The following is a 12,218-nucleotide window of genomic DNA, read 5'->3' as shown; positions in this document are numbered from 1 at the left end:
ACAAGTTGTTTATAGCAGTAATCTGTATGGACTAATGACCAAATACCAGATAACAATAATGGCACCTCGGTAGATGACAGCATGGGTAAATTCCAAAGAAGAAAAGCATATCTTCACTTCCATCCCCATATCTTGGCCCTACATGGTTCCTCTAGATCTTAAAAAACAATCCCAAGGCAAATGAAGGAGACCCTGATTTGAACTGAGAGCAACTTTTTGCCTTTTGTCCAAATAAAGGCTCAAATTCAGTTTTAAAACAATGAAGAAAATTACATTAATTGAGCACTGAGTTTGGAGATCAGAATTTTGTCTAATATAGGGTTATTTTTAAATCAGCACACGAAATCACAAGAGCCTGAGACCTGAATGCAACAAGCTATAGTGGGTTTTTACAAAGGGTGAAAAGAGATTTTTCTGCCATCTGCCTCTTGAGGTAGATCAATTGAGCATTCTAGACTCAGAAGGGAAGAATCAGAAAATTGAAGAAATACTTACATTTTCAGTTTTAAGAAATATTATAGTTGACTTGCTTTTTCAATAATGACTTTTTTTTCCCTAAAAGGTTACACTACAATGACATCAAGTCATTTTACAGGTTGAGTTATTCTTTTAAACCTTGAACAATCTGTATAGGTAAGCTTTAAATTAGAAAGGAAAGAGTATGTTTGAATGTCTATTACAGGTTTTTTCCATATGAATTATATTACAAACTGCCATTCAATTTATCCATGTGTGCCCTTGATTCTTTCTCTTCTTCGGTCTGAATCATTACTTCTTGATTCCTTCAGCTCTACTTTCTTACACATCGGAAGTCAATGCCATCAGAAAACATGCATGCTTAATATCTGCTATTGATAAAATCACATCTTTTTACTGCAATTACTCCATATTTCTGCTCTCATTTATATCTGAATCTCTCAGAGGAATGGTATTGCTCTCTACTTCCTCACCACCCATTTATACATGAATTTTCTGCAATCTGATTTCTTCTCTAAGCACCTTCAAAGGAGGGGCATGACCACTTGATTCCCTATTCCATGGTACTCCATGATTCCCAATTCCATGATTCTTTGCTATTCTCAATATATGCAATGTTGCAGCAGTATTTGTTACAGGTATATACTACCTCTGTCTTTTCTTGGCTTTTGAAACACCATATTGTTTTGATTTTTTTTTCACTTTCCCAGCTATTCTTTTTCATTCTCTTTTATTGGATTCTTCTTCTATAACTAGCCTTTAAATAGAAATCAAGGTTCAAATGGGAAGCCTCTTATCATCCCTAGATAATCTACTTGGACATGTTATATTTTCCATGGGTTTAAATCCATGTTAATGCTGATGACTCCAAAATGTTACCTCACTTTTGAGCTCCATACTCACGAATAACATTGTTTTTTAAAATAGGATACTTTACAGACACTTCAAACTTAACAAATCCAAACTAATATTCTTGATTTTCTCCTCAAGCCTGTTCCCCATCATAAGCCCCAGTCTTTCTCTGTAAATGAAACCACCATATTGCTCAAGTGAGAAATATAGGTGTTATTCTCGATTTTTCCTTTTACTTAAGTCCCACATTCATACAATAATAGCAAGTTTTGTCAAATCCATCTCCAGAATACATCTTAATCTGTTTGTGTTCGAATATCTCTTTTGCCTCAACCTTAGATAAGTTCGCCAACCAACTCATTGCACTGCCTATTTTAAGTTCAATTGATCTCACCTCTCCCACTCTTATCCATCATCAAGCCATGCTCAATACAGGAGCAGTAATCATCTTACTAAAATCTAAATTTTGCTTGATGTCATTCCACTGCTTCAGTGTCATAACTCTTGCTATACAATCCAAAGCCCTTATCACGGCCTGTGAGGTCCTGTTCACCACTCCAGTCTCAGTTCATGCTGCCCCTGCTCTTCCTTAGTATATGCCAACCACATTAGTTTCCCAGGTTGTTGTTGTTGTTGTTGTTGTTGTTGTTTGATATATATCAAGCCCTTTATCCTGAAAATGCTTCAAATGACTGTTTTCTCTACCTGGAATGCTCTTATTCTCTGTATTTCAAGCTAAATATTACCTTCTCAGAGATTTCCTTCTCGACTTCTCTATTTAAAGTAGGTCTTATTTTCTATCTTAAGCACCTTTCCCTTATCTTCTTAAACTTAAACACTAATCGTAATTATTTTACTTAGTTGTTCATTTACTTTTTATATTTGTCTCCACCAGAACCTACGCTCCTATTTGTACATACATAAAATATGTTCATCATGTTCCTCATCATATTCTTGAAGATTAGCAGAGGATCTACTACACAATAAGTACACAAAAAATATCTATTAATTGATTAGTGTTATCACAATAGAAATCAAGTTCATATGTACATGGATGTGTGTGTGTAAGGAAGAAAGAGAAATGTACATTTTTATGTAAACATGCATATCCATATCCAAAGAGATAGTGGCTCTGGCATATACTATTTTATATTCTATATTACCTTTCGATGTAAAGGTAATATAGAATAAACATATATAGTGATATCCATACTTACCTACCTATAGGATTTGTTGAAACAATAGTATCTAAAGTTCATCTTTTAACATACAATGCTGAAAAAGTGTTTAAAACTTTACCAACCTTACCAAAGAGAGTGATTGATCAGGACGTGATAATATGTCACATTATAGTAGAAGCTCAATTGTGTATTTGTTAATGAATTTTTATATGTTTGAATACATTTTTGAACTTTATTTTTTTACTTGTCTGGTTTTAGTTGAATATGGCTTACTTAACATACTTCAAATTTGGGGCCAATGTCCTGTGGGTTCATATAGTTGTCTGCATGCTACATTAGAGTGTATAATCATTCTCTGATGATAATCTTCCAGTATTCCTTTTTCCCATGATATTACTTACTTTGGGGTATGAAATTTTCTCTAAATGACTTTCAGAAAACTTCCCACCATAATCGATAAAAAGGAAAAATATCTGTTGTCATCAGAGAATACATGTCCTATATGATTAGATCACAGTGCTGTAACTGCAGCCAGGTTTCTAGCACACAGCATTCCTGGGAAGTTTCTCTTCTCGATAATTAGTCTATTTGGTTTCTGTGATTGTTTTTTATGCATCAAGTTGGCTGGACCATGGTACCCAGATATGTAGTCAAACATAATTCTAGCTGTTTCTATGAAGATTTTGTTTTTTAAATGAGAGCAACATTTAAGTCAGTAGACTTTAAGTAAAGCAATCACCCTCTATAATGTAAATGGGCTTTATCCCATCAGTTAAAGTCCCTTAATAGAAAAAGATTGACCTCCCTCAAGGAAGAAGGAATTCTGACAGCAGACTACCCTTGAATTCGAACTAAAGCTTCACTATTTCCCTGAGTCACCAACATGCTAGTTGACACTGCAGATTTAGGACTTGCCAGCCTCCACAATTTTATGAAACAATTTCTTAAAATAAATTGCTCTCTCTCCTCCCCTTTCCCCTCCACACACACACACACACACACACACACACACACACACACACACACACTCGCACGTGCATACACACACATTCCACTGGTTCTATTTCTCCGGAGAACCCTGACTAACATCATATTCATCATCAGCCCATTTTCAATTTGCTTCCCATTTTTAAGAGTACCATAGAAACTGCTAACAAGACAGAAACTCATTTTTCCTGTTTTAAACTTTGACAAGGAGTAAGAATAACTGCAATTTGGGTAAATGGAGGGACTCTGTTCTCTGTAGTGAAACACATTAGTCTCTATGGCCTCAAGACTGATCCTGATCACCCTTTTGACCAACTCAAAGGCATCGGATTCTGTAAATAGTGTCTTAACAGAGACCTCAACAATGCAAGTTCTCCGCTCTCTGCTCCTCCATTGACCAGTCACATTGACTTTGGCCAGGTCAAGAGCTTTTCATTGCTTTAGTTTCCCTATCTGTTTGTTTAATGCTTATTTCTCCAATATTCTGAACTCTTTCCATAAGCAGGTGCCCCAGAAGAGCAAGCGTGGCTATTGATCTGGTACTACACTCACAGAAAGGCTCAGAATAACATGCCTGAACCCAATACCCTGCTTTGTCACACATTAAAAGCCTGGAGATTACCAGAAGTATTTGGTTTGAGTTGTGCTTTGAAAGATATGACTGCGCCCACAAATATGCACAGAATACTTGACAGGGACTCTTGAATCACAAAGGCAGGTCCTTCTCTCTTCTTGCCACAATCTTTGATGGGGATGAAGAATGTGTTTACTCAAGTTCACAAAAGAGAACTTGGTTTGCTCTGCTTTAGCAACGATTAGGATTTCAAAGAAATACTGGCAATGTAGGTCATTTTTTTTTTTTTGAACAAGCTTTGAAGCCATGCTGAAATCTTATCAGTATGTCAAGATTTAAAAACTCCCACCTGTACATCTCCCTCCCTAGAACTCTTTTGAGCAGCTGCCACCTCCTCCTTTGTTTGTTGATTATGTGTGAACAGAAACATAGCATACACTCAGCTCTAGGCACTAGAAACCACTGTAAGTCATTTCTATCTCCTTGTGGCCTATCTGGTAGGCAGATTCAAAGCAAACATGAATTCCTAGGGATTTATTATAAATATATTATGTGATTAAATTGTGCTTGCTCACCTGCAATGGATTTGTATTCACTCTCTCTCAGAACCCCCATTTTTCCAGCAGTAATCTTCCCAAAGGGAAGGCCTGCTCACTGGGCTCTTTTTAAAAGGCGTGCAAATCTCAACACTGCAACCATTTAATGCCACAAATGTGATTGTAAAGAGCACAACGGATTGAAAATATTGTATTTTCATCACTCATCTAAAGAAAGCTTATGTGTTATATACCCATTGCAGGCACGTCTAGTGTGCATATTCATTTGTTCAGGAAACACATCAAATTATTTCACTTACAAAACTATTTTAAATAAGGTCAAAAGTCGGCCAAAAAGCATGTTGTGAAGAAAAGATCCTCCAGAGAAGAATCTTCCTTCCTCTTACTTTTGACCATCAGAGCTTTCTCTTAGGTAATTTCTACATAAACCAACCAAAAAAACTCCAATTTTTATAATAACAACTCAGCTCATGTAGGATGATTATGTTTCAGGACATTCATAGTGCACACTATCATATTTTAACTCCAGAGCCTGCTTTTGGCTAAACAGGATTCCTCCCAACCTTTCTAATTGCATCCAACGCAAACATCAGAATGCTAAACTAAGTTCAACACAGTCCTATCACCAATACACTAAAACCAGAGAACTAAATACAAAGAGAATCAAGCAGCAGGGCTGGTGGACAATGAAATCAAGTCAGGCCTCTGATCTAACACAATGCTTACATATATTTTTAAAAGGGAAAACTCTGAGTAAGCACGACATAGAATTTACTTCCTGGCCCACGGTGCAATACTTCTCTTCTGCTCTATTGGAAAGCTGGAGCAAAATCTCTTTAACAAATAACACCCAAGAAGAACTGGCTGCATAAGTGTTATTTTCTCAGTTCAATGTCACAATTATTTAGTGTGTTGAGCACTATACGTCTTTTAATTTCCTATAATCCCTACCCATAGCATAATGTGGAATGCCATTTATTCTATTTTAAAAGGAATGAAGTCATCCAGGGTGGAAACTATGACCTGATTGAAAGTACTGAAATGCTGCTATGTCTCAGGCTGGGCTCTGGCACATGGAGAAGTATAAATTAAACTCTTCTGCAGACATTTGATCTCTTGCTATGAAAAGGGATATTGTGTTTCCTCTGTTTAACAGTATTCTCTGTCCACTGTGAAAAGAAGCCTGTTTGCTTTAAAAAGTGTGGCATATTTTTTCCACTATGAGTGGCACTGCAAATGAAATCACAGCACGTACTGATTATAGTTCCAATAGTCTCCATGAATTGTACATCTATCAAGAGAAGCCAATGTTGAAAGTGTGGTCACTTAATATGAGATGAATAATTCACTAATATGATGACTGATCACAACCACATCTCTAGATGCTAAGACTGGCAGCTTTTGTTGAGTGCCCACCTGCAGAAAGCACAGTGCAAAGCAAGTTAAACAAAAACAGTCATGCCTCCCAACTCCATTCCATCTTGCTGCACACCAGAGGCTGCCCACACACAAAGTTAGGATATCACTCTTACTGGTGGGACATTGTTCTGAAAGTGCATGCACGCCTTATAAATTGAGCAGAAACATTCTCTTCCATTTCTGTTCACTATCCTGCGTGCCTTATTAAAGTCATAATCATTCTTTGTGAAAGGATGTAAACTCTGAATATGTCCTGTAATAAACCTTTCTGGCATGTGGTAGACACTGTGCAAACTGAGTGAACCAAGGCTATCATCCTTGAGGAAAACCTCTGGGTTTTTTTTTTTTTTTAACTCTGTTCTGCCCTGTCTGTGGAAGTATTTCAGGAGTTACCAAAACATTATTTTCATAAAACATCAACTCTTTATGATCCTAACTCCTTGAACTGTCCTATCCCACCACAGGGAGACCAGGGTATTAGGAAGGTGCTGATTTAGAGCTGGGAAACCCTGTTAAATGTGTCCCTCCTCCACATTCCTCTAGTTCCTACTGAACACATAGCTGCTTCTACTCTTTTAGATACTGAGGGTTTGGAAAAAATGTTCAGCTGCTAGAAAAATAGTTTGAAAACCATTGCCGGAGAACATGTTTTTTCTGGCTTAAATGAGTTTCATTTTGAATGGCTTTGTAAAGAGGGATGGTATAGATGAAGATGATTACATGGCAGGTACCACAGACCCCAAAGGTAACCTTCATTGTCATAAGCATGTAATAAAGTATATTCAGAAGAAACAGAGGTTTTATTTTTAAGAGACGCACCAATAATAAATTTATTTCACTTTATAATGAAAGGAAAATATAGCCTGACCCACAATTTTGTACCCCAACCTAATTGGCAGCACTTTCTTTAGTAAAATAATTTGGAGACCGATAAAAAATGTGGCACAGTTACATTTTATATTGCCATCATTTTGTCTACTAAAGTGGCTTGCAAAATTATATAATGTGTGACCCCAACTATTTCTTCATTACTTTGATGCTCAGTAAGACCTAGTATTACAGTGTCTCTCTAAAAGGTTAATAATATATGGTGAGTTGAAAAATGCTGTTTTCCTCAATTTTTTAATCACTTTTGCAATGTTTCCCAAAGTTCCCTGTAGATCAGGAACACCTGAAGTGCTTGACAAAAACAGATTCCTGGACTCCAAACCAGACTCACAGAACTAAAATGTACAGAGTGCATGTCTGATAATCTGCAAACCTAACAAGCATCCAGGATGATTCTTATCCTTGTAGAAACGGCAAAAACTATGAGATAAAGGTAAATAGAGCCCATTCTCGATTAATATGTCGATTTTCTTTTCAACTCTATATGTATTCCCCACTGTAGAGCGATGATTCAACTTAAGAGGTTAAAAACTTAAAGACTAAGCAAACGTACAAAGCTGTCTTGCCAAGTCACTAGACTACGTAAAGCGATCAGTTTGGGATCTGAAGTTAAGTACTTTACATTGGAATGACATACCAGATTTGGTCCCCCCCCCCCCCCCAATATCTGTAACTAGAACAGCGTTTGCTTCAACCAAATATCCTCTTCACTTTACTGAATTTTAAAGGAAAAATAACTCCAAAAGATGGCAGCTGAAATGGGGGAGGCCAGTTTGTGTTCATCTAGTTTTTGAAAACTTTCATTATGTAATTTTGCATTACCCCCATGACCCTGGGGTGGAGGGGTGCTTCTGAGTTTCCTTTAAGCTCCCCAAGGCTACCATTCTCAAGACACTAAGAACCTGGAGTTATCACATATTTATAAAATAATTGGTGTGTGTCTCTGTGAGTGACAAATGACATCTCTCAATGAATAATGCATTAACTTTCCAAAAAAAAAAGTGAAATATTGAGTGGCTATCTGGTAAATTCAAACAGTATAGACAATGAAGTGAGAAGAGGCAGGTCAAGAAAATATGTATTACTAATACAATGAGATTTGTTTTGGGGCCCTAAATGCACATCTAACCAATTAATCATTTTGGTGTGGGAATTGTGCATACTGGCCAACTTTGCCTCCCTACCCTTTAGAATTCTTCAAAGGTTCATAATCTCCTATAGAATTAAGTTCGAACTACTTACTTAGCATGACAATGGGAGTGCTCTATGGATCAGGCTTTCCCCTTTCTCTTCTTCTTTCAGTTCTAAGCTGCATTTGATGACTCAGCATCAGGAACCTCTTATAGCTTCCTGTACAGATCCTGGTATTTCTCAAACTTTGCTGGGCAATCGCCCCTCCCTGGAATGGCTGCCCCAGTCCTGCCTTGAAGACTTAGCTTTGGGGTCATCTTCTCCAAGCAGGCTTCTCTGTATTCACCTCTGTCATTGAAATAATTAGTGTCATGATATTGTCCAGGCTCAAGAACATGAACTATGGGACTAAAGGAGAAAGATAGAAAGGGAGCTTATTAGCTTTTAAACCCAAATGCCTAGTACAGAGCCTGGCCTATGAAAGTTTTTCAGAAAGAGGGTTTTTGACTAAAAGAATATTAATCTATCCTGAGTGTTCATGTTAAGTTGAAATTAGACCAGATTATCCCTGCCAATATTGCCTTTCTGTTGTCTGATGTCCTTCAAAAACGATCACAGTAGTTTTTTATTGCAGTCTTGGAAAGAAGGCCAGCAGCACAAGAAGCACTCCATTCATTTTTGATAGAATATATTTGTCTGGTATGCTATGTGATTCTTTTTCTTCCTATTACGTGTACATTTAAAAAATTAGTTGCACCTTTTCCTTTCGAGGTGCTTAGTAACCATGTTGTTTCACATACAAAGGCCTACAGAGCAGTGCCCACTGCCCCGTGAATGGGGCCTTTGTTCTCAGTGCTGTTTTGGTAGGAAATGGTTGCTATTTAGGTCTCCAAGAGGGAATATAAACTATGCTCACCTAATCAAACAGACCAGTAAATACAGCAGTTAATCTGACAACTTCGAATTCCTGAGTTGCATTCTGAGAAACAATTTAACACCAACAATCATTTAAAGCCTATGTAAATCATAAGCCTTTGGTTACTTAGAGGTTTATTGTATTTCATTTCATTTTTATTAATTACTGCAAATGCCTGGTTCTAAATCATATTTCAGCATGGAGATTTCTTGTTGGTGGGGAAAAAAAAAAAGAAATCACATTGGAAAATATAGCATTAAAGCTCAAAAATAAGACATGTTATCCAGATGTCAAAGAGAAGAGGAAAACAGTATGGGTGAACATATGAAAGTGAAACATGACCCTATCATATCTGTATGCCATAAAGGAGGACTGATCCCAAGGACCGAAGAAATCCAAGTGCAGGTCTGCGCCCCTAATGAGCTAGCTTGCCCATTGTTCTTGGCTCTTCAGATAGTTTCTTTAAACTAATCTGCCCTGTGGCTATGGAATAAAAGCAGTACTTGTTTGTTCAAGTTATTAACGGTTTTACAATGCCCTCACCAAGTCACCTTGATGGTTTAGTTACCACTTGAGGAACAAAAGCACTGAAATGATGGTTGCGTTAAAAAAATAAAATCCACCTAGTTCTTAAATGCAAACCCACACGACAACAAAAAGATCTCTTTGTTTGAGATATGGGATATAAATATCACCATTTAGATCCTACCTGTTTGCTAACAATTGCATTAGTCTCTTAAAACTACGTCCTTGCAATGTATCAGGGAGCAGGGCCCAACGTACATACAGCACATATTAAAAGCACTATCTGGACTATTCCTTCCCTCTTGAAAAAAAATCTAGTGTTTCTGGTTTTTAAAAGAGCTATTGTCACTTCTGGTTGAATGTTTATTTTACTGTCTCCTGCTCAGCGGAGGGCATTTCACCTATAAAGAGTGATTATAGAGCAGTGGGACAATTTGAATACTCTAATCAATGCTAGTTAAAGTAGGAATAAATAAACTTTTATGGCACCAGGGTTCCTACTCTTCATGGAAATTATTGTTAATTTATTGAATCAATAATCTTAAAACAATAAATTATGATGCCCTTTGTTTTACTAAGCCCTTCTCACAGTGTGTTAAAAAGAAAGGGCTTTATAAATATTACAACAGGCGGGAGGAGGTTTCTTAACCAAGTCTTTGTATGTGGTCCGTTATGCAAAAGATTAGACTATAAAAGTTAAAAGGGTGTGTGTGCAGGGTGTCTGCGGTGTGTGGAGGGTGGCATTTAAGGACTTGAACATGAATAGATGCTAAAAAAAATTAATAATAATAAAAATCTCTACACTACTTAAAGTGGCTGAGAGAGGAATTTGAATTCTTTTTCTTATTAATCCTGTAACTGCTTGAAGTGATTTGGTTTTACTCTTCAGTTGTTTGAGAATTATTACGCATTTATTACAAATCGGGGAGAAAGATTTTTGGTCGACACAGGCTGGAAGCTGACTGTCCAAAAGGAATACTTGTCCTCAATATTTTCCTCTTAGCCATATCCCGTGTTTAATCTGTTCTCCACCAAAACCCTGAGGGAAAACAAAACTCCCAGACTCATTTTGAATTTTGTTATCTCCTACTATCCTGACTTCTTGAAGATAAAATAAAGTGCCTAAAACAGTGTCTGGCACGTGGTTAACTCTAAACAAAATGTAACTTTATCACTCCAGGGCCATCCTGGCACTGCTTCTCCATTCTCCCACCCCACACAAGTTTAGCAGGTCATGAGAATTGTATCCTCGCAATCTTTATTAGTTTTCTCATTATGTTTTTACCTTTCATAGCAATCAAAGTATCTTTTGGGTACCTATTCATCCTGTTACAAAACTGTACCCAAATGCAAACTCTCTGGCTTTAGAAAATAAAATATAATGGAGAAAAAGTGCACATTTGAGGTAATATCTGCAGATGAGACATTACTGTAGAAACGATGTCCCAGAAGCACCTAATATCCAAAGCTTTCTGTAAAGATTAAACTCCTCTAATGACTCTACAGCTACGATATACAATTATCTTCTTACTAACAGCATTCCTTAAAACAGACGTAAGGGATCTTTGAAGCCGAGCTCTGCATACCTTAATTACGGAACCAATTTGGGACACTATGTGTTCCAACATTTTTTAAAGGCCTTCCCTGGATTATAAGAACATATCTAATTCAGGATTATTTTTTTGTGCTTGGAGACTACAGACTTGAATGCAGGCAGCTGGAATGGCCCCCAGGGTGCCAGTGCTTGCCACCACATTCTGCTGGGGACAGGGTTGTGGGGGGGTGAGTTTATAGTTTTTGTCACAAGACTGACCTAAAACCAGAAATATTATTCCCTGGAGCTGAACTTGTGACAGAAGTTCCCACTCCTTGGGACCCAACTCTGTCTATGGGACTATAATAATCAAGCACCTGAAGGGCACGGCTGGGAAACTAGAAGCTGACAATTTATGACAATTTATGATTGATGGAAATCAATCATTGGTATGTTGTTTTAAGGAATGCCCTTTGATTTCAACAAAATTTCAAGGAATCTTCCTGGAATTCTGAAATGTTCAAGAGATATACTGGACCAAAGGAGGGAAGGAGATCTAAAATGTATTGAACACCTACAATAACTCATAAGTGATGTTTAATTAACCAAATCCTCCTAGAACTGCGCCATTGACAGAGACCTTCAGTCCGATCCACTTGCAAAAGATTGTTCCAGACACAGAAATTCCTAGGCTGGGTTTGATTTACAGGAAAGATATGGCTAAAGTAAGAATTCTAGTTCAGTCAGCCCTAGTTTCCCCCCTGCCCCCTCCCCCCATGTATTCCCAAAGCAGCTCTAGAGTCCCTGGAATTTGGCTGCAGGATAAGGAAAAATCAATTCCATGAGTATTAATTATATCCAACTGCTATTAAGATGAATCAGGATTCTGGGCTAAGTAAGGACTAACAAAAAGCAAAAGGATGGCTACCATATATAGACGGGTTTCTATAAAGTGAGCACTATCATAGGAGACATATATTATTTCATTTAGTTCTCACAAGAACGTTGAGTAACGTATTGCAGTCTCAGTTGTAGAAACCAACTCTGGAGATTCAGAGGGGTTTAGATACACAGTAACAGAGCCAGAAGTCATATCTGGGTCTTCCTAAATCCAAAGATCACCCTTGTGCTAACGGGCCATGCTGACTATCTTCCCTTGAAAATATTTCCTTGCTTT

This window comes from Rousettus aegyptiacus, unplaced genomic scaffold (genome assembly GCF_014176215.1).
Source record: "Rousettus aegyptiacus isolate mRouAeg1 unplaced genomic scaffold, mRouAeg1.p scaffold_m13_p_2, whole genome shotgun sequence".
In the NCBI taxonomy this organism is placed as follows: domain Eukaryota; kingdom Metazoa; phylum Chordata; class Mammalia; order Chiroptera; family Pteropodidae; genus Rousettus; species Rousettus aegyptiacus.
This window is presented reverse-complemented; position numbering follows the sequence as displayed.